The sequence below is a fragment of the Vigna unguiculata genome, chromosome 4 (assembly GCF_004118075.2).
Source record: "Vigna unguiculata cultivar IT97K-499-35 chromosome 4, ASM411807v1, whole genome shotgun sequence".
Lineage (NCBI taxonomy): Eukaryota > Viridiplantae > Streptophyta > Magnoliopsida > Fabales > Fabaceae > Vigna > Vigna unguiculata.
The window spans coordinates 12,621,524-12,644,276 of NC_040282.1; positions in this window are offsets into that span (position 1 = coordinate 12,621,524).

Here is a 22,753-nt window from a genome sequence, read left to right on the forward strand (position 1 = left end):
GACTCTCTTTTTACTAAAAATTAGTTGAGGCATGAATATGAAAGGGTAGAGAAAATCCTAGCAGAAGGGGCAGCCAAGAGGGGCTGAAAAACAAATAAACAATGGCCTTTGTTTGCATCTAGGTTAGGGGAGCTGAACCCAAATTTTCGTCTAGTCATTGTATGCATATGTTTTTGATGAGTTTTGTGCCATGAAATCGTGCCATATATGATGGGAATTTGGGGTTTGAGGGTTGCAATTTTGTATGATTGAAATTCATAACCAATTAAATGTATATGATGTATTTCTGCACTAAGTATGCTGTTATTGTGCAAACCTGGGTTTTTGGGGTCTATATTGTGTCTAAATTATGCTTATATGTTTGGTGCAATGTTTTCAAACTAATTGGTATGAATTGGAGTGTGAATTAGGCATGGTTGCTGGTGTTGAGTGCGTAAACAGTGTTGGAGTCTGCATTTCTCGCTCAAGCGAGCCAGGCTCGCCTAGGCGAGATTAGCAGAGACTCGAATATTGTTTTTGCTCGAGCGTCTCGCTCAAGCAAAGGATCCTGGTCTTAGGCGACAAGCCATCTCGCTTAGGCGAGTGTGCCTCGCCTAAGCGAGAATCCATGAGTGTTTGGAGGTTGTGCTTGGGGCATCTCGCCCAGGCGTGAAGCCCTATTTTGGGCGAAATAGTACCTCGCTCAGGCGAGAGTCCCTTGCCTAAGCGAGAATTCGAGGAATGATTTGATGTTTTGTTTAAATCGCCATTTAGGCAAGAGATTTGAATTTTGGGAAAAAGGTGGTCTCGCCCAGGCGAGTAAGTCTCGCCCAAGCGAGAGTTGGAGGGTTGTTTTATGCGAGGTGCTCGCTTAGGCGAGGTAACCTAACTTAAGCGAGGTAGGCTTGGGTGCTTAGGCGAAGGCTTCAAGCTTAAGTGAAGGATGAAGAAATTGTGTGTTTCAAGGCAATCGATTTTGCTGTATTGGATTGGTTGGTGTTTGAATTGTGATACGTGGTCTATAAGGCTTCTAAGATATCTCAAAGGTGGGGTTGCTGGTGTTCCTTGAGCTGTGGCTCGGAACGTATCCCTTGAGTTGTGGCTCGGGATAGGGGTTAAGCACGTGTCATTCTCTGAGTTATGGCTCGGAATGACATCCCTTGAGTTGTGGTTCGAGATAGCGGATGAACACGAGCAACTCTTGAGTTGTGGCTCGGGTTGGCAAGTGTTGCCAGTGTGAGTGTGCTGGTTGTGGCCAATACGGATGGGTCCAGATAGATTGCCCTCCTCAGTAAATAGTTGACGAGTTTGGTAGTCTTGGGACGTTACAGACTCTATTCGTATTGGGAACTCCACCTGGTGTTACGGTGTGTGATCCGTAGCATGGTTTCCCGTATGTGCTCTATTGGTTGTGGCCGATAGGTGTGGCAGCAAGACATCTTGAGGTACTTACAACAAGATGTAGAACGCGGTCAACATGGTTGTGGCCATATGGAAGGAAAGGATGAGATTCCTTTGATATTTCTGGATATCAAATCATGGTTGTGGCCATGTGAGATCAAAGGGTGGTTTTCCTTTGATGTGCTTATGATATCAAAACATGATTGTGACCATGTGAGGTGAAGAAAGGGAATTTTTCCTATGGTATAATTAATTGGATATATAATTGTTTTATATACATATGATTGTTTGATATTAGCTCACCCTATCTACTTGTGTTTGGCGATGATCGTGTACGTGGTACACGGGAGTAGGTGATGTTGTAGGTGGTTCTGATGAGACATAGGCTCGGAGCATGGGCTAACTTGGGAATTTTCTCGAAGTTTTTATAATGTTTTATGATTTCAAAAAAGTTGTAACTATTGATATTACTAGACCTTTGGATAATTATAATAGTATTTTTATTCCGGGGATTCTGGATTATTATTGGATTAAATAAAAGTTTTTAATTTTCCGAGTTTTTGGGAAATGATATTTCATTAAATACAGTTTAATTATATCTCTTATTTTATTATTTTTTAATCCGTAATATCCTGTTGGGATGTTACAGATCATACGGCTCGCCCCGCATATTTATTGGCCTACAGACCCATGGGCTGGCCCACACATTTTGGGATAGTTTGAACTAAAAGTAAAGCAGATCCTGGACATGTTAAAAGCATATCCTGGAGATCATAATAGTGTAAGAAATCAAGTCCTGGACAAGTGCAATAAAGAACATCAAAACACACTCCATAAAATAAAGTCTTGGAGCATCAAAACAAGTTGTGGTTCATGGAACAAAAGGTCTTGGGCATCATATCAAGTATAATAAAATGCGCATGAAAAGAACAATCAACAATAGTCCAAATAAAAAAAAACAGTCCAAGAAACATCTTCATCTTCATGGTGGTAGTCTATTGTTCTTCATCTCCCACGCTTATAATATTTGATGCAACAATAGTGGATGATCTTTCATTTAGCTCCCCATTTTGGTAATTGACATTTTCTACCTCATTTGTGCATTGAAACAAAAACATTAATTAATAAGTATGAATGAATTTACAATAAAAGTAATACCAAGTAGGAATAAAATAACTACCCTCAACAAAACCATGCTTCCAGCTAGAAAGGCAAATATTTGATTCCACATTCTCACGCAAGTAGTAACCGGTAAGACCAGGATATCGTTTCCCAAGAGACTCGTGTATACTAAATAATTGCGTAATTAATGACTAATTTAAACTAAAGAATGAATTCATATTTTGAGTTTCATGTAAGATATTAAATTTTGCATAAATGATTAAAATTGAACTTTGGAAGTTAGAGGCACTTAGTGAATGGAAAAGATTAGAAATGATATGAACTGATATTGTCAGGGTTAGAATTCACCAACTACGCTCTCATGCAACTACAAGTTTACATCCTCTACATCAATATGCTAATGTCAACCCACAAATATACTCAAACCCTAATTCCTTAGTTGAATGAGCCTAAATTTCCTTATTAAGAGTCAATCCCTTGAACTCTTAATAAGCAAATTCGCATTATGCACTAGGGTTTAAGAAAACCAATGGGTCAAGTCCCATTCCTAGATACAAGCTCCATTGGGTTTTCTTGTTCCAATTCAAGGTTTCAAAAGATATTTCCACACCCAATGAACCAAATATCATGCAATGGATGGTCAAATCAATGCAAGCATTAAGTGAAGAAACAAGAAGACTACCAATTAATGAAAAAGGCATACATATAATCAAAGCATTTGCATTTACATAAGAGTTTCATGGCTACATCTAACCCTAACAAAAATGGGTTTAGCTCTCCATTGTCATGGAGAGCTCAAGCTTACAAATGGCAGAAATGGAAGAGAAAGGAGATATAAAGAGGGAGATGGAGTCGTTCCCACAAGCCCTAGCATACCTCTAAGCTCTCCAAAATGAGTTTCTTCGTGCCTCCCACTGCCAAAGATGTATTCCCATTGAGCAAACAAGAAGAAATAGGTTAAAATTGCCACATCAGCACAAGTGCCACTCAACGTTGTCCCCGCACCACTCAGCGTCCAAAAAATGCGAGCCAATCAGCGCTCAGTGCTAGCTTCTGGCGCTCAGTGTTGAAAAATGTCAGAAGAATGGCGCTGAGCCTTGAATGCTGGCGTTGAGCGTTGGAAAATGCGATAGGAATGGGGCTCAGCCTTGAATTTTGGCGCTCAGCCTTGAAATGCTAAGTTCATATCTTCAAATTTGGCTTTTTTTCTTCTTTCTTCTCTGGTTGAACACTTCTTTGGCTTGAGACAAAAGCTTCCTATCATTAAATTGGACACAAAAATTGGGATTAGTGGTATAATTAGATCTATGTAACCCATATAGTATTTATTCACAAAAGCAAAGTAAAAGTGAGGATTAAGTGGGTTAAAAGCTCAAAAGGAGTTGATTTTGTTAGCAAAAGATAGCCAAGATAATGTTAAAAATCTACATTATTATATAGCTTGTGGTAGAAATTAAGTTTGTCATATCATAGAAAGGCAATAAAAACCTACAAATTTTTTCAGCCCTGTCCTAATCTTCCTCTAAAGGGGAATATTTGTAACATTTGTCAACTAATGGCAAGCTTCCAAAAACATGTCGATATTTTAAGGCACCTTTGAGCATCAAGTATGTTGAGTTCCATCGTGTAGGGACATCAAGAGACAACCCACATGAATATTCAATATCATCAAATTTGTCAATACATTGTTGAAATTTGAACATTCTAGTCTCTGAACCCCTAATATATTTGATGCTATTTCTAATTAGATCCAAAGCATTACCTAGCACCTTTAATCCTTTTTGACAATCAAATTTATTATGTGTGCAACAACGAATGTGAAAGAATTTCCCCCACATATCAAGCCATTATGTAGATTAAGTTGAGTTCTTAAGAAATTTTGAAGCACAACATTAGCATAAGCATTGTCCAAAGTGATAAAAAATACTTTTTCTCTAATCCCCAATCTTGCAAAAGTTCATAAACTTTCTTAGACAACTCAAAACCTGTGTGTGTGTGTGGGGGGGGGGGCATGTGACAAAAGTTTAGAAGCCTCAAGTCCACAAAAATGGGCAGTCAAAGCTATAAATCCCTCAATATTAATTGTTGTCCTCAAATTAGAAGTCAAGCAAATCCTACTAGGAATAAAAGCAAGCAAATTCTTTAGCATTAACTTTTCTTTGTCATACATTCTCCCAATATCTGCCTTAATAGTGTTTCTAGTAACCCTAATTGCATCAGGACACAAGTAGCTAATCCAATTCCTAAGTTCAGGATACTCAACAAATGCATAAGGCAAATTGTGCCTAACAGTTAGTTCACACAACAACTGACAATTACTGATTGATCTATTTTCTTTCCCTTTAATTTTCCTTGCATATCTAACATCATTTCACCAATATCTTCAGTTTTGATTTTATCACATTTCATAACATGGCGATTCAAATGAGAAGTTCCATAGTTTCTTCCACCACACATAAATATCTTGTTGCAACCATTACACTTTGCCCTTTCTTTCCCATCCTTATCCACCTCAAGCTTAGTAAAATACCTCCAATAATCAGTCGTGTTAGCCTTAGTTTTCCTTTTCTTAGTCTAAAATGTTTCAGATTTCTTTTCAGTATCATCATCCTCAATTTCATTTTCATAAAGGGGTATGTGAACATCATTATCATCCATTCTTATTTCTAGATTCCAATTATATTTCTTGATACACACACATCAACAATAATGCACACATCAACAATAATACATGCTTACATCAGCTGCAACAATTCAATTTGGAATTCAAATCAAACAACAATGCAAACCAAACCAAAATAGCACCAATTTTCCACACACATGACCAGCAAAATGGGAACACCAAACTAATACAGAAAACATGAACAACACCAAACAAATTCAGGAAACATGAATTTAGCCACAATTTCAAGCAATTGATTACCAAAAAAATTAGCAAGCTGCCATTACAACATACCTATATTCAACAAAATCGCGTCAGCCAAAATTTTGAACCCATAATTTCGAAGCAAAACCCTGCTTGCTCCAATCAAATCTAAGAAAACCCCATCCATAATTTCACCTGCATAATCACTGTCACAACCAGATACATGAAATTGAAATTGAACTGATCAATTTTAGACAACGGAAAAAAAACATGAGAGAATGACCCACCTGATTTGTCTTTGTCGAAAGGATTTAGGGATACCATATGCGTTCTGGTCGTATTACGTGGTGGGTGGTTGTGAATCGTCGTGTGCGTTCGGGATGGCTGGCCTTGAATATGCGAGTTGGGAAGGGAGGGATGCGACGGTGTCCAGTTGCGACGACGTTCTTCAAGCCCAAATGCGAGGGGATAGGTGGATGCGAGGGAAAGAAAGAGATGAGTCATGTAACATCCCGACAGGATATTACAGATTTAATTAAATAAAAATAAAGAGATAAATAACCAACTTCATTAAATGAAATACTATTCCCAAAACGCGGCCAATTTAAAACTTTTATTACATCAACAATAATCCAAAGAAAAACCATAATTATAAACACTATTATAATTATCCAAAAGTTGAGTAATATAAAGGTTATAGTTTATTTAAAAACATGATCCACCTCTACGTGCACCGCGTACATGATCATCACCAAACACTAGACTAGCTCCGCTCCAGCTCTATGCCTCACCAGATCCACCTGCAACATCCTCTGCTCACGTGTACCACGTACACGATCATCGCCAAACACAAGCAAATAGGGTGAGATAGCAGTTAAACAACCATATATACACCAAAGAATTTTTCAGCCTTTGATTTCATAAAACATGGCCACAACCATATTCACCGTGTTCTATGTCTTCTGATGAATATCTCAAGATGTCTTGTTGCCACACCTATCGACACAACCGATAGAGCACGGGCGGGAAACCATGTGACGGATTACATACCGTAACGCCAGGTGGAGTTTCCAATACAAATAACATTCGTATGTCCCAAGACTACCAAACTCGTTAGTTAATTACTAAGGAGGGCAATCTAACTGGACACATTCGTACACGCGCTATGTGCACAGTCACACAGACAATAGTCGCCAACCCGAGCCACAACTCAAGAGTTCCTCGTGTTCATCCACCATCCTGAGCCACAACTCAAGAGATGCTATTCCGAGCCACAACTCAAGGAATACCAGCAAGCCGACCTTCAAGGTATCATAGAAGCCTTGTAGACCACGCACATCCAAGTAAGCACAAACCACATCTGTTGCAGCAACATCGCCTGACATTGCTCACGAGGTGCTGCCAACTTCCAAACCGCCTGGCGGGGGACACGTACCGCCAAGCACCACGTGCCTAAGGACCCACTGGCCTGCAGACTCCACATGGCGGCACCATCCTCACCGCCAGGCGCCACTTTGATCTAGAGCCCACTATTTTTCTGCTGTCGCTTGGCGGGTCAATCACCACTGCCAGATGCCACACTAGTACTTGCGTAGTACTAGTTTTGATTTAGTTTCAGACACACTTCGCATAGTTCACTCACACTTGCCCTCACTATAGAGTACTCCTAACTCGTGCATTGCTGCCTACAAGATTCTAGCCATCAACACCCCACATGTAAGTTTATTACCTAAATATGGTCGTATCGACAATCCCAAACATTCACCCTTATCATTTCTTGATAGGATCCTAACTATTTCATCTATGACACTACACAACCATATTCCCCTACCTTTTCATTCTACATCCTTTATGTTTATCTAAATACCAATTAGACAATATACTTTAAGTCCATTCTCAACCCGTCTAACTATGCTTATGGTGAACATATGCCAACTACTGCGATATTTTATACTCCAATCACAATACCATTAAAATACATATTGCTAAAAACATTCTTTAATTCTTATCTCAATTCTTTAATCAATCACTCTTCTTAATAATATAACCAACAAATCTCGATTTTGCTTTTCTGCAAATCATGCAATGATCAATTAACGTTCAAGGATATTATTTCCCCTAATCAACTCAACCCAGAATCCCCAAAATCATCAAATCAAGCCAACAAGGCTCGCGTCACCTGGCGAGTCAATTACCACCGTCAAGCCGTTCATCGGAAAACCTAGAATCTGGGTTGAACAACAAACGTCGCCTGGCGGCACAATGCTCGCCGCCAAGCGGATCCTCGTAGAAGCCCAAAAATCACATACAACATATGCGTCGCTTGGTGGCAACTTGTCACCCGTCAGGCGGTTTCTGGAAATTTTCCAAAAACACGAAATTCTAACAATGTACGGGAAAGGGCATACACAATCATGCTATAATTCATGCAATTACACTAAAACACAAATAAACGTGATTCAACTCCCCTAACCTGGTTTCCTGCTTAAGTTTTTGGAATGTCTTTCAAGCTCTTGTGCACCACAAAATAACCCAGTCCTTGTCTCCTTCCAAGCTTGCTTCCAATCCTTGCTATCCTCTCCAAAAATTTTAGAATACTTTCCCCTTGCAACCCTTTCCTTTGGCAGTCCAAAACTCTCTTTTTCTTCCTCAATTGATCACTTAATTGGGTGTTAATGAGGGTTAATGATTCTAAAAACGAAATTGGGCATTTACTTAGCTTAATGGTCATTCAATGGTTGTTTCATGATGGTTTTCCAGCCCTCTCTTGACTATTAGGGTTTCTGGCTTTTCTTATTCATCCCAAAACTATTTTTTAGCAAAACTAAAGTTTAATTTAGATCTACCAATGTTTGAACCCATAACCATGCCAATGTCAAATTAATGCACAACTATTCAACCAATTCATGTTTTATGATGATTAATATAATTCTATGATTATATTATCACTCAACATGATCAATCATATTATAAAAATAATAATAAAATTTATAGTATAAAAATGGCATACATAAGACTTAAACCCAACTCCCTTCACACAATCAAGTACTCTCAACCATTTGAGCTAGTGCTTTTCCACATCTCACATGTTAGAATTAAATGCCATAAAGGCTCCCACTACTCGTATTTATTAATTATTTATTTATTTAAATTAATTAATTTTCACGGGTCTTACAAGTCAAGGTATGTAGGTGGTGACGACAGTGGCGTTGCACCAGTGCGATGTAGACAACAGCGTCTCAAATGAGTGTGGTGGTGGTGCAATGTGAGACGTGAGACGCGTGAAGAGAAACAGGTGATGGTTGGTCACGCGAGACACGTCGCTCCGGTGCAATGGATCAGTGGCGTGTAGGCGGTGGAACAATGATGTGCATCTTGTTGAACTAGTGCCGAGAAGAGAATTGAGCTTGTAGTAGATAGAAGAGAAGAGAACTGATTCATTGTGAGAAGAGAACTAATTCACACTAGTGGCTAGCTTTCTTTTTTAGGTTACTAAGTTAGGATATGTGGGCCAACAGGCCAGCCTGTGCGGGTTGCGATCCAGCCCGCTTGGGTTGCGTGTCACTACAGGCCTACAGGTTCATTTTTTTGGCCTGCCCCGCATTTTTTTTTGTGGTCTTGCGGGCCGGCCCACCGGGCCAGACCCATATTGCCATCCTTATGTGTGTACACTTTGTTTTGATTATGAAGTATTTATACTATTAGTTCACCATATATGCTTGTGTTTGGTGATGATCGTGTAATTCGGTACACAAGAGCAGATGATGTTACAGGTGGAGCTAGTGACACTTAAAGCTAGAGAGGGGCTAGCTTAGGGAAGCTTTTATGGAGTTTTATTGTCATGATTTACATCTATATTTTGTAAACAAATTTTATACTCAGTTTTTGGTTATGTAAAACATGGAGTTAAACTAATTTTTGAATTATAGCGCGTTTTAATAGTTTAAATTTTCCCGCATTTATGTATTTAATTCGACTTTATTGCTTTGAGTATGTCAAATGTCTCACTTTAATGTCATTAACTATCAACAATGGTTTACCTTTGAGTAATCCATATATACCTCATAATAATAGCTTTCATTAAACTCATAAGCCAATTACTATATCTATAATTTAGCATCTTATATTTTATGGGTAATTGTCATAATCAATGGCGACTCAAGGGTTTTGAAGACTTAAAGTAGACTTAAGAATGAGGCTTTTTATTTAAAACAAAATTCGATTTTATTTTATGAAAAATTATTTATTAAATTATCAAAACTAATTTCATTTAAAATTTCTTATTCAATAGTTAATCATTTTTATTCATTTAATATTTTTATATATTTTTAATCGTTATCATGAGTTTGAGAATCAGACTTATCCTCATCGCTGACTACTTTTCTTTTTTATATTGTTACTTCTATATATAAGATATAGTTATTATCTTGTTCATTCAAAAAATATACACTTGTATTTTTTAATTCATTTTTCTTATCTACTTTTATAAATTTATTCGTAGCTTCTCTTTGTGATGTTATTAAAGCCTTAACTTTTCTCTTCTTCTGGATTTTTTAATAGTCTGATTGAAGTTTTCTAGTTAACATATCTATATATTTTTATATGAAATAAAAAATTATTTATATATAAAACACTGCTAAAAATATGTATATAAAAAAGAGTTGAAAAATAAAAACTAGTTTTGCTTTTCAAGAAAGGAAACTCGATAGTAGACTTGTAGTATCTTGAAGTCTCAGGTCTCAATTTTTTCATAAACTTGCAATGTTTATTTTGAGATTAATCATTAATAAAAATATTTTAAAAAATATTTTTCTTCTTAGGTATAATCCTAAATCCCTAATCCATAAACAAAACCAGGCAAAAAGAAATATATTTCTAGTCCTAATACAAATTCAATAAATACAATAAAAACAACATCAATACAAATAGAAAGAAACTCATACTAATCATAAATGAGAATAAAAATATCAGTACACACGGGTAGTATGACATTCAAGGAATGAAATCTGTCAAAACCCTCAAAATAAAAACTCTAGAATAAAAGAAAACAAAACTCTAGAATAAAAACCCTCAAAATTAAATTAAATTTTATTCTTAAACATAAACTTATAATTAATTTAATAGAGAAATATTAATACTAAATTTTTTAAGCTTCTTTTATCTTAAACATAATTTTAAAATTAATTGGATAGAGGTATATTAGTATTAAAAAAACTTTTGAGGTAATAAATTTATGTTCTAATAATAATTACATTGAAATATTTACATTAAATTTATTTTTTAAATTTCATGAATCAAATATTAAATTTATATAATTTAACACACTTATCTGATCACCCGTTCATACTTCATACGGAGGAAAAATAAATAAAACTCATATGCAAAAAACAAAAAATAAAAATAACAAGGAAGATGCCAAACTTGATAAAGTGCCAACAAATTCTAAGGTTTTACTTTGCAACCGAAGAAACAGAGAGAAAATATGCGTACATAAATTAAAAGAATCACAAACGAAAATATGAAACATAAGAAAATGTATAAAGAACACACCAAATTCTCATCATTAGAAATAAACTTTTTCAATATTTACAATGTTCCTCAATGTTTCACCTTTTTTTTTCCTTCACATCAAGGGGTATAGAATCTATAATTCAAATTTAGTTAATATAGTATATGGATTTTGATTAAAATACAAACCCATTTTAGCTAGATTATCTAAATTTAGAATTTTCTCAATCCAAATTAAATTGAATTAAAACTATATTCAATCTATTTTGTCAATGAGATTAAATTCAATGAGATCGATCTAATTAGATATGGGCCTTCTCAGCTCGAAATTAGGTCCTAGTTGACTCAATCGACCTTTAACCAAATTTCGGTCGGGGCCAACTCTACCAAATTTCGCTCAAGGATGACCATGTCAAATTTAGGTCGAGTACGACTTGAGCCAAATTCCGATCGGGGATGACCGAATTTCAATCGAGAAGGATAGGGTTGACCCTCAGCTAGGTACGACTCGAGCCTAGCATCGAACAAAGATGACTTGAGCTGACCCTCATGCGAGGACAACTCGAGTCAACTCTCAAACGGGACAACTCAAGTCAATATTAGGACAAGCATGACTCAGGTCAATCCTCGGACCAGGACGACTCATGTCGATTTCGATTGGGGCCAACTCGTTCATATTTTGATCGGGTTGACTCGACCAACCTTTGGTTGAGCACAACTCAAGCCGACCCTCATTCACGGACAACTCGGGTCGCCTATCATTCGAGGACGACTCAAGGTGACCTTCGTTAAGGGACAACTCTGGCCAACCCTCGGTCACAACAACTCTAGCCAACCCTGGATCAGGATGACTCAAGGCTACCAGCAAACGGGGACTACTCTGACTGACCCTCAAGTGAGGAAGACTAGAGTCGACCTTTAGATATGGATAACTTGGGCTGACCCTCGGTTAGGGACCTTAGACATACCTTGATTTTGGATTTTCAAAATCCAAAAAATCATCAAATCTAAATCCAATTTGAATCCAATTAAATGGATTGAGATTTGGATTTTTAAAATCCAAAAATTTATACAATAAAAATTCAATTAAATGGATTGGATTTAAATATAAAAATATGGATTTGGATTTGGGCTAAATCCACTTAAATGAAGTTAAAACAATATGGATTTAGATTATTGTGGGTTGGTCCTCTAAATTTGGATCTTTTCCCCACCCTTACTTTAAACCGTTCTTATCCGAATCATTTGAACTCCTTAATTTTTCATATTCTATTTTTCATTCTTCATTATTTACTAGTAGCACCCTTTCCCATCATCACCACAAAAGTTCAATATTTTCCTATCCAGACCACACCATGGGAACTTTCTATCTTTCCTTATTCTATTATATTACATTCTTTTTTATTCATCCACTTGTCTCTAATGTCCACTATCTTCTATGTTTCCTCCAACTCCCACCCACAAATGAATTCAATTCATTTCACAACCACGTAGCCTTTCCCATAGTCACAAAATATGTTATTGTCCCTCACAAAACTTTATATGCAACAAATTAATTTCTTACAAACTCTTTTGAAGATAGATTGATTGCTAACTATTACTAAAGTGGATACACCACTAACACGAAAATGCATTTTACGTCTGTTATTTTAGGTTTCATACGTTTATTATAGGTCACCAATGGAAGTCGTAACTCGCACAAAATGATCTCCACTGTTGAGAGGGAGCTTCGCGCAAGAGAGAAAGTGAGGAGAAATGGTCTTTGTACTTTTTTTAAACACATTTACGTATGACATGTAATCGTCAGACGTAAAAAAAATGGTTTTTACGTTTGAGTTTTATAGGTTAGATGTAAATTTATGTCTGTTGTATACAGTAAATTTATATCTGACCTATAAGCGTCATATGAAGTTAGACGTAAATATTGACCATTTAATTACAAAAATGTCACCATGCATTTTTTACATATGTTGTCTACATGTGAGACGTAAATTCAGTGACATAGTAAGTTGTTTGTGTGTTAGTGAATACTATTTTTACTTACATCAGGATTTTAGTTAGAAAAAAAGAAAAAAAGTAGTTGGTCAGCCAATAAAAGACACGTTCTAACATTATTTGGCTTGGAGTTTCCACCCTCATTTTAGAGGACAACCATTAATTCTCTTTCCCATATCTTCAAAACATTGAATTAGAACAATAAGTAAATATTATTAATTTCCAGTTACAACAATGTATAAACTTACACCCCCCAATATGCAATGAAAAGCACACATGAAAGAAATCCAAGTTAGAGTAAATTTCCTTGAAAATGACCTTTATAATGCATGAAATTAAAATAAGAGATTGCAACAAGAAAAAAGTGATAAAATTTAAATTGGAAAAAGAAATAAGGACTAACCTCCAAACATTATCATTATTAAGAGAATTCTTTAATGTACTTTTCAGTTTCAAAGTCCGATTCCCTTAAACTCTAATGGACTATCTTTATGCAAATAATTGAGTCAACGTGAATATTTGTTATTATTCCACATATTTGAGAAATTGTTGATATTCTCCCATTTGGTTCATTTGTCTCATTATCAATCAATATAAGAAACTAAATATAAGATTCATGGTGACATGTCCTCCAAATTTGAGTATTATCTCTCATGTATCACAATATATCAAGCTTTCCATCAAAGACTCTTATTTATAATGAATAAACCACTAGTTTATTCTGGGACTAATAAAATGAAATTTATCAAAATAAACAAATATGTGCACAATAGAATTTTGTCAAAGTAAATTAATGATTGTCACAACATGGAACCAAGACTCATATGCACTACATGATCCTTAAAATTTTAGTGGCATGTCTTTAGTCCAAGATCGATAATCATCAACTTAGTGGTAATGTGCTAAATGAACACTTTCTTTTCTTCAACATGTTCTCTTATGACTAGATATATTTAATGCTAATATGCATACTTTGATTTTCATTTTTATTATTCTTGGCCATAAATACTGTAACAAAGTTATCATAATATAACTTTCATACCTCTAAGTGTAGATATAAAAGTCTTCAATCATAAACCATGTGAGATAACCTCAAAACAAGAGACAAACTCAACCTCCATAGTGGAAGTAGTAATTAAGGTTGGCTTTATGATGCTCCAAGTACAACTTCATTGCTAACATAAAAATATAACCAAATGATGGTTTTCTGGTATTAATGCAACCAACTAAGTCTAAATCAGAGTAACCTATCACCTCCAAATTATAAGTTCGTCTGTATGCGAACAAGAAGTCCTTTGTTCCTTAAAGATATCTTTGTATATAAGTATAACCCATTTTCCTCACAACTTTCTGTAATAACAGCAAGAAAAACTTAAACTTCTTGTCATGTAACCTAAGGGGATAATACATCATTGAACCTTCCATTTTAATCTTAGAAGGTCATTTACTTAGGTAAGGAGGTTCAATCCAATCTCTAACTCTTTATTTTGACAATTGTTTCTCAAAGTATTCAATTTGTCCAAAATTTTCACGTATCCGTATGCGCTAAATTTTCAAATTTTGAGTCTATAAATAAATTCTTTAAAGACAATTGTTTCTCAAAGTATTCAATTTGTCCAAAATTTTCACGTATCCGTATGCGCTAAATTTTCAAATTTTGAGTCTATAAATAAATTCTTTGATATGAAAACCTAGGATTCAAATAAAAAATAACCTCATTTGAAGTTTTGTAAAAAAAGTTATAAATAAAATAAGTTTATTATTTTACACTTGTGCAAAAATTATGTTTTTCTTTTGTTGTTCTAATTTTAATTTTCTATTTTAACAATTTTTTTTTTCTAAAAACAACAAACCTGTTTACAATTGTAAACCAAATAATGCACGAAGTTTACGTGTGTAAGCAAAACTCCTAAACAGGTGTTTTAAATTTTAAGATTGAAGTATAATTTGATAATATTTTGTTACTTATGGGATTGAGTCCGTAGATGTCAACAACCTATTGATAATTTGATATTATAAATATTTAGATGAATTATATCCATAATGATAATAACATTATGACATTATGACTTAGGTATAATGATAGTATTTAGGCGGTCCAAGCTCTGAGCGTGTGTGTGATTAGTCAAATGTATGTATAACATTATAGGCTTTCATTTGTTAGGCCCAACAAAGTTTTGCATCTAACATGAACGGCATATAAGAAAATTACTATATTATTATCAATTTACATATTTTAATTGTTTTCATAACGACCATTATATTATCTTAATTACTTGATAATAATTTAGTTTCATCATTTTGTAAAAGGGTCTTAATTAATTTTTTGTCTCCTAATTTGTTGGTTGGATTCATTTTGGTTTTTTTATTATTTTTTTGTTTATCCTCTAATTTTTTAAAAAGGTTCAATTTGGTTCCTGTCGTTAGGTTAGGTTGACGTTAACACTATGTATTTACATGCCATGTGTCATTTTGTGAAATTTTCAATTTTTTTATTTTTTTAAAATTAAACTCCTACGTGTCACTTTATGGTTGAGACACGTGTCAATTTGAGAATTTTTTATTTTTTTTATTTAAAAAATAACTACCACGTGTCAAGTCATGATTGTGTCACGTGTTAAGATAACATGGGTTGTTTTCAATTTAGTCCCTCTATTTACAATTTTGATTCAATTTAGTCCCCCAATTTTTTAAAATGATTCAATTTTGTCTTATCTAATTTGAGACAAAATTAATAATTAAGCTTAATTACAACTTTTATATTCATGTTAAAATAATTTTTTATCATTTATACATCAAATCACCCTCTAAATTCTCATGTTATTCTATTTCTTACATTTTTTAATTTGTAATTTTTTACTATTGAAATTTTTTACACATGTAAAAAGAATAATAATTTGAATAGTTAGGTGGAGTAATTTGATCTATAAATATATTAAAAATTATTTTAACATGTATATATAAGTTGTAGTTAAGCTTAATTATTAATTTGGTCTCAAAAAAAAAATTAAAAATTCCACAAAATGACATGTGGCATATAAGGAGACAGTATTAACGGCAACTTAATTACAGAGACCAAATTGAAATTCTTTAAGAATTAAAAGACTAAATTGAACTAAAATAATAATAAGATAACCAAAATGAACCAATCTACTAAATTAGAAAACCAAATAATTAATTAAGCCTTTTGTAAAATATCTGCCATCTAAGAAGGAATGAGGGATGATTTAAAATATGGCATTACACAACAAACCTTGACACTAAAAACATGTGTTTTGACACTAAGAAACTCAATGGTTTCTTGAATGACATATTAGTGATTTCATTAGTGCGTGGTTTATACTAACCAATTTTTACAATAAATTAACTTTACAATTTTGATCCCAGGGACTTGTGATAAATTAAAACTGTCAAAAGTTGCAACAGTGACTTGAAAGGTTCCTAAGACCTGCCTCATTACTAATTGTGAGTGGCCAAATATGGATTTTTTCTAAGCGGTTTATTATAATCTGATGTGAATTTAAAATTAAAAAATATATTAAATTTAATACTTATAAATCAATTGAAAGTAAATATAAATAATTTTAAAACTTTGTTATAATTTTTTTATTTATTTTGGTAGGTAATTTTTTTTATTAAATGTACTTATTTTGGCTTAAAAAAAGGTTAATTTAAAAGAGAAGTTAAATGAAAAAAATAGTTAAATATAACAAAATCATTACTTAAAGATAAAAATAGTAAAATAATTGTTTAATTCAAAAGAAGTGATTATTTATTAAAGAATAGAAATTATTCTGATTCCGACCCCAGTTCGTCCGACAACCATCGTTAGGAATAACCACCGTTTCGCTTGACCTCGACTTCTAAGCGATGCGGGACTTTATTGGATGTATCGAAACAAGCCCCTATTCGAGGGCAAGAGAAGTTGAAGGGGAGTTGTCGGTCCCCACGGTGGGCATCTCCCCATGGTGGGTGCCAATGTTCCGATTTCGACCCAAGTTCGTCTAACAGCTATCTTTAGGAACAACCACCGTGTTCTCGAGGTATTGTCTACTTTGGAGCAGCGTGGAGCTCCGTTACAGTTTTGTCCTTAAAAGACATTTCGGAGGGTAGAGGGAGGTAGGAGTATTTAAACTTTATTTGACTTCGACTCCTAAGCGATGCAAGACTTTATTGGGTGTACCAGAAGAGAAATATGAACACCAAAATGGAGAATTCCCTTTATATATAGGTATAGATAAGATAATTTAAATGTATTGTAATTATAGAAATAAAAAATTATGATAATAATATAATGTAGTATCGTTGTTTTTTTGTAATATTAAATTTAATCAATGTATATTTATTTGACTAAAATAATTATGTAATAATTTTTTTTATTTAATAAGTTAGAAAAATAAAATTAAATAATAATATGATTGTAGGTGAAAATATTTGAAAAGAAAGTTAATGTAAATTAAAAATTAGTAATATGAATGTAAAATATTTAGATTTTTTTAAAAAATGGAAATTAAATAAAATATTAAAAAAGTATAGAATTGTTTTAAAAAGGTTTTATTTAGAAAAAATATAAAAAATAAAATTACAACATAAAAAAAATATAGAAATTTTAATGGAGTTTAATAAAAAAATTAAAATATAAAAGGTATAAAAGAAATTCAAATTCAAATTAGATAATTATTTGTTGAAGTTGTTTGTTATTTAAATTAAAGTTAATAATTAGAAAAAATAAATTATGTAGCATTAACTTTTGTTTTGAAAATAAGTTAGTAATAAATGTATAGTAAAACAAGAATTAAATATAAGATGAATTAAGTGACGAGTTCATGATTCATCATGAAGCTATGGGGGACCTTCTTAGACAAGAAGCATGACTAGAAAGAAAGTGTTTAACCCTTCTTCCTTTTCTTTATTTTTTATTACCTTATGTTGAGTGTTATCTAAGTTGACTTTTGTTGGTTTGTTGACCATTGACTAAGGTTGACTTGTTAACCATAGGTAACTTGACTTAAGTTGACAAGTTGACATGGAGGAAACCATGGCTTAGTATCCAAACATCCTTGGCGCATGGAGGAGAGAAGAAAGCAAAAAGCAACATGTACCATGCACCATGTGGTACATGTACCTTGGCCACACACCATGAGGACCTTGGATGCACATCATGAGGAGGCCACATTCCACACCAAAGTTGTCATATTTTAACCTAGTTTCTAGAAGCTAAATGTAACACCCTAATTTAGGATGTCATGGAAAAATATAAATCATACACATTTTAATTTTAAATTGCGTAGTTCAAAACAACAATTGTCTAAAACTTTTCAAGTAACAACAACAAATAAAAGAAAATTACATCGTCTTTAATATTTTTTTTAGAACAACTTAATAAAATATAATAAAATCTTGAGTTCATCTCATCCTCTCGTCGATCTACTCCACGTCAGAAACATCTGGATTATCACTTAGTCCAATATAACACACACGTCATACCATCACCACACATAAAAACACCGAAAAACATATAAGGGTAAGCTAATCACAAACAATGATATATAAAAGAAATTTAGTGAAAATAAGGCATTTCAAGTAATACTAAACATCACATCCAACCAAGTAAAATACTTCAGCATTATAATCACAACCACGCTCCGATTATTTTGTCACCTGTTTCATACCACATGATCTAGTTTCCTAGCACCCAATGGTTCGAGTTGTCTTGTCATCGCAGCACCAGACTTGTCTCCCCTGCTCCTCCAGAATGTATGAGTAACATCTTCGGTGAATCTCACACCAAGCACTATACTTAACAACGAGCTAAAACTAAGGCAAAACATCTTTCCTCTCTCCACTGTCTCGCACAAGCGAGAGAGTGTAGCAATTGAACCTATCCTTTTTCACTGTCTCACACATGTGAATGAGTCATCTCAGGGTTTTTAGGTACAACGAAAAACCTCATGCCACACACATGTCTCCATTCAAAACCCTCACAGTTTTATCATCTACTACACCAAAGCAACCCACCATCCTAGTATTCTCATGCAACACATGGATTTGCTATAAAGTAACCATCATCCTAGTATTCTCATGCACTCACGTGAAGGGTCCATCTAATTCGTGTACTACGATGCAAAATAGCCCAACTACTACAAATACCCTTTTCGGAAAACAAAGTAGATCTAGCTAGGAAGGAAAAGAAAGAAAGAGAAATAAATGGCTGCACCATAACATGAAACATTTTATACACTATTGTGGCACCCACAAGGTTTTAGGTATGATTATGAATTTCTTTCAAACTAAAAGAGTCCTAACACCTTTTTTTACTAATGGAAAGAGAAAAGCAATTGGAATTGTAAAATTGAAAGTCAACCATGAGATCAACCTCCACCATGCAAGCTCTTTTCCGAAATGGTTTACAATTCTTCTTTGTTGCATAACTTGTGTTTCTTAAAGTTTTATCATCTTCCTTACTGAATTCATGTATTCAATCTACACCAAAGTTATTCATAAACAAGTTAGTAATTTATTGACCTACAAGAATTAAAACTATGGTTAAACCTAAAATGAACTATGTTATACTAAGCTAAACAACCACTTCTTTCTTATCCTACAAAATTGTAACACTACAAAAAAAAATGAACATTTGTGACGGTTAAAATTACAAGTTTTAGCAGTTAAAAACTGTCACAAATGAAATTTCTGACAGTTTAGAAAACTGACAAAATTACACATGTCAAAAACAGTTTGTGATAGAAAAATTTTAACTGTTGGTATTGCTATATGAAAAGAAAAAAATACTAGCAGTTAAAAACTGCTACAAAAATTACTTTTATTTTATGATATTTTATCATATTTTGATGGTTAAAAACGGCCACAAAATATATAATTTTTTATATATAATTTTTACGGTTAAAAACCGCCACAAAATATATAATTTTTATGGTTAAAAACAGTCACAAAAATATATCATTTTTTATGGTTAAAAACCGTCACATAATATATCATTTTTTACAACACAACCCAATCATGCTTCCAACTCATGACACATTAGTAGTTACTTGAAATTATCAAGAGTTTATTCATGCATTTTAAAGGCTTCCAAGCTAGCAATCATGAGTAATGTATATCTCTAGCTACTAACCTCCAAATCAAATCTCCACCGTTCAAAGTGAAGAACAACATGTTATGGGCTACCTGTCAAAATTTCACCTAAATAAGACGGTTAACGAACCGGAAAATTCAGTTTTATGAAAATTTTTCAAACTAGCAAAATGGTGGCGCCTAACGCCTAGAAGTAAGGAACCTAGCGCCTGGCGGTACAAAACCAATGCCCGGCGATACCTGCTCTGCGATAAATATGAAAAAAGCTTTTTTTGTGAACAGAACACCGCACACATCGGCTGGCAGAAACTTTTCATCGCCAGGCGATTCTTAACAAAAAACCCATAAGACTTGGTTTAGAGCATGTGTCGCTTGGCGGGTCGCACATGACTGTCAGGCGGTTTCTGGAAAATTCCAAAAATACGAAAAATATATGCGGAAATTGAACCACAGGCATACATACCAGAAAATCCAACTCCCCTAACCTGAATTTCACGCTTCAAAAGTGCTTTTAGAGTCCTTCCATGTTTCACAAATGATCTACCCTTTGATCTTCGTCCTTGAGCACTCATTTCAACCTTCTGACGCTCTTCTCAGTGTTGTTTTAGGGGTTCTCCAACTCCCTTTTGGTAGCCACACGAAAATGCCTTCACCAGGACCCTACTCTCATCCCTTTCCTCCCTCATTAGCCTCATTATTTCTCCCTTAAGGAGGAGTTTAATGTACATCAACTCTCCATTACTTGGTGGTTTCTCAACCTCTCTACCTTCTCTGGAGGCAGCTAGGGTTTCTGACCCTTCTCATCCATGCCAAAAATAATTTTAGCAAAAAGAAAACTTAATTCATGTCGACCAAGGTTCGAACCCACAACCATATCAAAGCCAAGTCAATGCACCACCATCAAGCCAAATCATGTTTCTCGACATTTCATGCGCACCATGCCTTATAACCTCTTATCCCACAACCATGCTTGTATGCAAAATAATTAAATAATAAAAATAACCCATAAATGGCATTCACAAGACTCGAACCCAAGTCCTCCCCACACCATCAACATGCTCTACCACTTGAGCTACCATTGTTCCTTGTCTTCTCTCTCCACATTAAATAACTTAGGGATTCCCGCTATTGTATTTACTAAATAAATACTTATTTATTTATTTAATTTTCCTGGGTCTTACATATTCATCTAAAGAAGTAGAACATGGATAACATGGTGGTGGCCATGTGGTTTGGAATCAAAGGATGAAGTTCCTTTGATGTTTGTGTGTTTATATATCTGAATTGTATATCCTGTTAGCTCACCCTATCTGCTTGCGTTTGGCGATGATCGTATATGTGGTACACGGGAGCAGATGATGTTGCAGGTGGATCTGGTGAGGCATAAAGCCGGAGCGTGGGCTAGCTTGGGAAATTTTCTATGGAGTTATATTTTTTTTATGAATTTTACAGACTTGAAATCTTCGGATTATTGCACATGGCCTTTTATAATTGAGTTTATAAATTGAGGTTTTGAGATACTTTATAATGTAATAAAGTTTTAAATTTCCCACGTTTTTGGGAAATGATATTTCAATAAATGACGTTTATTTATTATTTCTTTATTTTGTTACTTAAATTCGTAATATTCGGTTGGGATGTTACACGTCAGATCAGTCAAGTCCAATGACTAGAACGTGGGGTTTTTCTCCTCGAACAATAACCTATGATTCATCTCTAGGAGGAGAAGCTCAATGAAGCTTTCATAGCGAATGAGCTCGAATCTAGGGTTCTAAAGTGGTGCATCACGTTCTCTTTCCTTCCAATGAAGAAATGGCCACCATCAATGTTGAAGAAGACAAAGGAAGAGAATTAAAGAAGGCGAAAGAAGAGAAATAAGGAGTGAGTGATGACACGCAAAAAAATAAAGAAAAATGTACTATACCTAGGCGAACTTGGATAACTATACGGCCTAAACTGCTTACCTATAGTCCTATAATAAAACTAGTAGACAGATAGTCAACTAAACAAGATTACATAGCAGCCTAGGCCGCCTACTATAACATGTGACATTGTAATATAGGGCTAATAACTTCAAACTTAGGCTTCTCACAAATGCTCAGAACTTGGGCTTAGCCTAGGCCCATAGAGAATCTGAATATTGGCCCAAAATGACTTAAAAGGGGCCCAACCCATAAGAAGGGCAGACACATTCAATGACTCTATAAGTACGTGTGGACCCCAACAATTAAAGGTATGCTTTCATTAATTTCCTAATCTGAGATTTGACTTTTGAGATCCTTGACTTGATCGTCAGAGCCCTTTCCGCAAGTAACCCCTTACAGGTCCAAACCGCCTACGTTAGGAGACGACATGCACAAGTCAAGAATGAGCTAGCTCGAGAGGTCAAGAATTGGATTGTGTTCCCTGACATCTCTTATTTGTTTCCATAGGAAAAATTGGCGCCCACCATGGGACACAAATTGATACCTTACCAAGAAATCCAAACACTATCGAGAATGGTTTCTACCCGCAGCAGAGTCAGAGTTATGAAGGACCCAGAGGCAACCCCAACCATGCTCGCAAGCAACACCATGAACGTGACCGCTATCCTCGAGGGGCAGGCCAAAAGGCAACAAAAGCTCGCTGATTTGAAAAAGCGCAGTGCTAACGAGATGGAAGCACTTAGGCAGGAGAACTCCAGACTAAGGAGGAAAATTGAAGCTGATATTACTTAGAAGGGGAAGGGCAAAGTGCTGCCAGAGGACCCCAAGTCCCCAGTTTTTCAACCCAGTGAAGAAGAAAGTG